The sequence below is a fragment of the Cebus imitator genome, unplaced genomic scaffold (assembly GCF_001604975.1).
Source record: "Cebus imitator isolate Cc_AM_T3 unplaced genomic scaffold, Cebus_imitator-1.0 Scaffold145, whole genome shotgun sequence".
NCBI classification, from domain to species: Eukaryota; Metazoa; Chordata; class Mammalia; order Primates; family Cebidae; genus Cebus; species Cebus imitator.
The window spans coordinates 3,860,007-3,865,139 of NW_016107460.1; the positions used below are offsets into that span (position 1 = coordinate 3,860,007).

The following is a 5,133-nucleotide window of genomic DNA, read 5'->3' on the forward strand; positions in this document are numbered from 1 at the left end:
GGTAACAAGAGCGAAACTCCGTCTCAAAAAAAAAAAAAAAAATAGTAATAATAATAACAAATCTCTTTCTCTACTAAAGTCAACCAGGCTCCTTGGAGAAATGACGATTCTAGGGCCGGGGTGAGAACAATACCAGGTGAGCCCGTCGCGTTAGCTGGGCCAGCAAGTCTGTGCTCCAGGAATGGACTGGGCGCCGGCCGAGGGCAGGCTTACACACTTGGAAAGGCAGAGTAAGAGACATGGTAAACGATCCGAACCCCTACAAAAACAAGAGCCCACAAGGCCACACTGAGGGACCAACGGCAAAGGAGGGGAAGCTCTTCCCGGTACAAACCCAATCCGTGATCATCAGAGGAGGGATGGGATTAGAAGCCACCATCTGGCAACCAGCGCAACAATCCTAATAATCACAACCGAGTCACCAGTGGACACTATAGCTACCAAGTCAAAGCTTAAGAGATAGCAGCTATGGAGTCTCAAGACAGATCCAGTCCTAGGAGGCACGTATCAATTACAGAGGGAAAGCTACGTGTGCACGAAGGGTAAAAGACAAACGCGTCCTGCGAGGAGACGGGGATGCGGGGAGGGAGCAGCAGCATCCTCCCGAGACCTGAGGACTTGTACTTCAGTCTGAGACCTTGGTGCAGGGATGGGCAAATAAACAAATGCAAAATAATAAGGGCCTCGAAGACCAGGTGCGGTGGCTCACGCCTGTAATTCCAGCACTTTGGGAGGCCAAGGCGGGCGGATCATGAGGTCAGGAGTTCAAGACCAGCCTAAGATGGAGAAACCCCTACTAAAGATACAAAATTAGCCAGGCGTCATGGCGAATGTCTGTTATCCTAGCTATTCAGGAGGCTGAGGACGGAGAATCGCTTTAACCCAGGAGGCAGAGGTTGCGGTGAGCTGAGATCACGCCACTGTACTCTATCCTGGGCAATAAGAGTGAAACTCTGTCTCAAAAAAAAGAAGAAAAGAAAAAAGAATAAGGGCCTTGAACCAGGTCTAGCATATATAGGCCAGGCACGGTAGCTCACGCCTGTAATCCCAGCACTTTTTGGGAGGCTAAGGCGGGAGAATCACCCGAGGTCAAAAGTTTAAGACCAGCCTTGCCAACAAGGAGAAACCCTACTAAATACAAAAATCAGCTTCATGTGGTGGGGGGTGCTGGTAGTGCCAGCTACTTGGGAGGCTACAGCAGGAGAATCGCTTCAATTTGGGAGACGGAGGCTTCAATGAGCCGAGACTGCACCACTGCACTGCAGCCTGAGTGACCGGGCAAGACTGTCTCAAAAAAACAAAAACAGGTCTAGCACACGTACAGTTCTGACCCACACAGGTGGTACCATGAATTGTTGGGGAAGGAAGCGTATTCAGTCTATGATACCATGCCGGGGAACAGAGAAACTGGATTTTGATTCCGTATCAGTTGACAACGATAATTAGTAACACTGACACAGCCCTCACTGTGGTGCTGGAGGCGGCCTCAGCACCCTGCAGAGCAGTGAGTCCCCAAAACCGCCCTCTGCGACAGGCGAGGTCACCACCCACGTGAGACATACAAAGTGAAGAGATGGCTTCATAGCAGCAGTGTCGGGATTTGAACCCAGGCGGCCTGCTCTTACGTGAAACTTAATATGTGTAAAACTCTATGATCAGGAAAATATGTAAGAGAATGTCCTCCTGACCCTTTTTACGGTAGGACAAGAATATCTCCAACCAAACCCCAAAAGCATGACCCATAAAAAATAAAACAGTCAGACTGACTAAATTGGCTAAATGAAGAATTTTGTTTCACCAAAGTAAACCACAAATGGGCCAGGCGCAGTGGCTCACACCTGTAATCCCAGCACCTTTGGAGGCCAAGGTGGGTGGATCACTTGAGGTCAGGAGTTCAAGACCAGCCTAACCAACATGGAGAAACCTTGTCTCTACTAAAAATATAAAAATTTTATTGGCCGGGTGCAGTGGCTCACCCCTGTAATCCCAGCACTTTGGGAGGCCGAGGCGGGCAGATCACGAGGTCAGGAGATTGAGACCATCCTGGCCAACATGGTGAAACCCTGTCTCTACTAAAAATACAAAAATTAGCTGGGCATGGTGGCGTGAGCCTGTAGTCCCAGCTACTCGGGAGGCTGAGGCAGGAGAATTGCTTGAAGCTGGGAGGAAGAGGTTGCAGTGAGCCGAGATTGTGCCACTGCACTCCAGCTTGGCGCCTGGCGACAGAGTGAGACTCTGTCGCCAAAAAAAAAAAAAAAAAAAAAAAAAAAAATTGAGTGTGGTGGTGTGTACCTGTAATCCCACCTGCTTAGGTGGCTGCGGCAGAGAACTGCTTGAACCCTGGAGTCTGAGGTTGCAGTGAGCTGAGATTGCACCACTGCACACCAGCCTGGGTGACAAAGAGACTGTCTCAAAAAAAAGAAAAAAAGGGCATGCCTGTAATCCCAGCACTTTGGAACTTAGGCAGATCACCTGAGGTTGGGAGTTTGAGACCAGCCTGCCCAACATGGCAAAAATCCGTCTCTATTCAAAATGCAAAAAATTAGCCAAGTGTGGTAGCAGGCTCCTGTAATCCCAGCCACTTGGGAGGCTGAGGCAGGAGGATCACTTGAACCCAGGATGTGGAGGTTGCAGTGAGCCGAGATCTCACCACTGCACTCCAGCCTGGGCGACAAGAGGGAGACACTCTCAAAAAAAAAAAAAAAAAAAGAAGAGGAAGGTGCATGTTCCTTCCCTGCTACCCTGTAAGTCACTCCACACTTACCAGCTCAAAACAAGTGCTTTTGATCTTGGCTCCTGTGAGAGGAATCTGGGGGAAGCTTAGTCAGGTGCCTCAGGTTTACGGTCCCCCTTGAAGCTGCAGTCATACCACGGACCAGGGCTGTGGCCTCATCTGAAGGCTTGACTGGGGCTGGGCTCCGCCTCTGAGCTCACTCACACAGGCTGGCATGCAAGGTTGAGTTCCGTGCTGGCTGTGGGTGGAAACCCCCCAACCAGTTTCTTGCCAGGTGAGCTTCCCCACAGGATGCCCACAGCCTGGCAGGGGCTTTCATCACAGCAAGCTCGCCAGGGAGTGGGAGAGAGCACCCAGGACAGGTGTCCCAGCCTTTCTCAACCTCATCTCAGACGTGACATCTTTCCCTTCCGCTGTCTGGGTGCAAGTCATCTCAGACGTGACATCTTTCCCTTCTGCTGTGTGGGTGCAAGTCTCCAGGTGGAGCCCTAGAACTAGAAGGAAAAGAAAACCTCGATTTAACACGGGATAAAGCCACAGGAGCTGCCGGTCCCACCACGGGAATTTCAGCGCTGGGTTATGACCAAGCTCACTTTCCACCCCGTCCAACTGTGCAAACCTCCCCTGCCCAGGCCCCTGTACCAGAGGCTAAGAATCTGAACCCCAGTCAGGAAGTCCAGGTGGGTTCAAACAGCCAGAAGGGCATTTCAGGCAAAATGTGTCCCAAATCTCCAAACCATGCCCAGAGCTCAAACCTCCCCAGGGAGGTCATCCCAAGGAGACTAGCTGGCAGACGCTCAGGCTGTGGGGCAGACGCCACTTCCAAAACCCAGGAGCTGGGGACCACACAAGCACCTAATGCCAAAGGCGCCAGCGGAGGGATGCCCTGTGCCCCCAGCCAGGTAACCCGCTGCACTCTAATTTCACCAGGAAACATCTGTGATAGAGGTAGCTAAGCCAGCCTGGCCTCCCAGATCCGCTCATCTTTTTTCCCTCCATTCTGATTTGCCACATTGAAAACACGTGAGTGGAGTAGAAAGCCTTCCTATTCCTGTCTCAGCAACCCCTTTTCTTTCTTTTCCGAGATGGAGTCTTGCTCTGTCTCCCAGGTTGGAGGGCAGTGGTACAATCTCCGCCCCCCAGGATCAAGCAATTCTCCTGCCTCAGCCTCCTGAGTAGCTGGGATTACAGGCGTGTGCCACCGCGCCTGGCTAATTTTTGTATTTTTGGTAGAGACGGGGTTTCACCATGTTGGTCAGGCTGGTCTCGAACTCCTGACCCTGTGATCCGTCTGCCTCGGCCTCCCAAAGTGCTGGGAATACAGGCGTGAGCCACCGCGCCTGGTCGACCCTTATTAAAACAGTCTCGTTTGGCCCCAAAATGTGATTTGCAGGCTTCCTGGGTTAAGGAGGTTGCACTCCACTAAAAATAAAATAAAATAAAATAAAATAAATAAAAAGCCACCAAACGGGGACTCGGCTCTCGGGAGTTTTGGCGTCTTTTTTTTCTTTTCTGTGGCCGCGCCACACAGCGCTCGTGGGCTTCAGGGCGTGAGGGTGGCCGTGGACCCACGGACGTGAAAAGGCGCAAGCTCGTTTGCGAAACGGCCCCGGCTCCCGGGCAGAAGCGGAGGGGTGCGCATCCAGGGAGACCCCGCGTTTCCGCAGCGTTTTCCGCGCAATCCGCCGGCCACGGGAGAGGACCCCCCAAAAGCGAATCTGGGCCGGGGAACCCCGGGCGCCCGCGCACTCAGTACCAGTACCGGCACGCAGCACCGAGCACCCAGCACGCAGCACCGAGCCCGCAGCACCCACCGACAGCCGGACGCGGTCTCCGCTGCAGGCATAGCGCTCGGCCTCCGCGCCTTCGCCACAAAGAGACGCTGGCGGGCGGGGCCTGAGAGGCGCGCGGTGGAGGCGGCTCGGAGCACAGGCCTGGAGGACCCAGGTGGGCTTCCCGGGGCGCCCGCGGGGCCGGAAATGACGCGCAGAACCCGTCACCCGGCTCCTCGCTGCCCCACGGGCGTGGCCGCGGAAAAGCGCCACAGCCCACAACGCCCCCGCGGCTGCGCGTTGGTTCCGCTCGGGCCGTTCCACTGCAGGCAGACGGGGGCACAACAGTGACCCCGCGGCTGCACGTTGGTTCCGCTCGGGCCCTTCCACTGGAGGTAAATGAGGGGGACAACACGGCGAGATTTTTTCCCCTTGGCGGCCCGATGGTTCCGCCCGGGCCGTTGCACCGCAGGAGACGCGGAACACGGCGCGCTGAGATCCTCCCCACCCCGCGGCCTCCCGTTGGTTCCGCCCGGGCCTTTCCACTGCAGACGGACGGGGGGGGGCGCATGGCGCGCTCAGCGCACCCCCGCGTCCCGTCCGTTGGTTCCGCCCGGGCTGTTCCAC

General features: G+C 54.8%; 1 protein-coding gene across 1 annotated transcript in view; it reads right to left on the reverse strand.

Annotated features, from left to right (window-relative positions):
- LOC108313946 (solute carrier family 35 member E2B) overlaps positions 1-4,836 on the reverse strand; it is a 30,929-nt gene extending 26,093 nt beyond the window's left edge. Inside the window, exons 1-2 of the mRNA XM_017542611.2 lie at positions 4,549-4,836; positions 2,765-3,228 (exon numbers count right to left, since the gene is read on the reverse strand). The gene's annotated coding sequence lies outside the window, so the exon portion shown is untranslated. The remainder of the gene's footprint in view (positions 1-2,764; positions 3,229-4,548) is intronic.
- Positions 4,837-5,133: the final 297 nt, after the last annotated feature.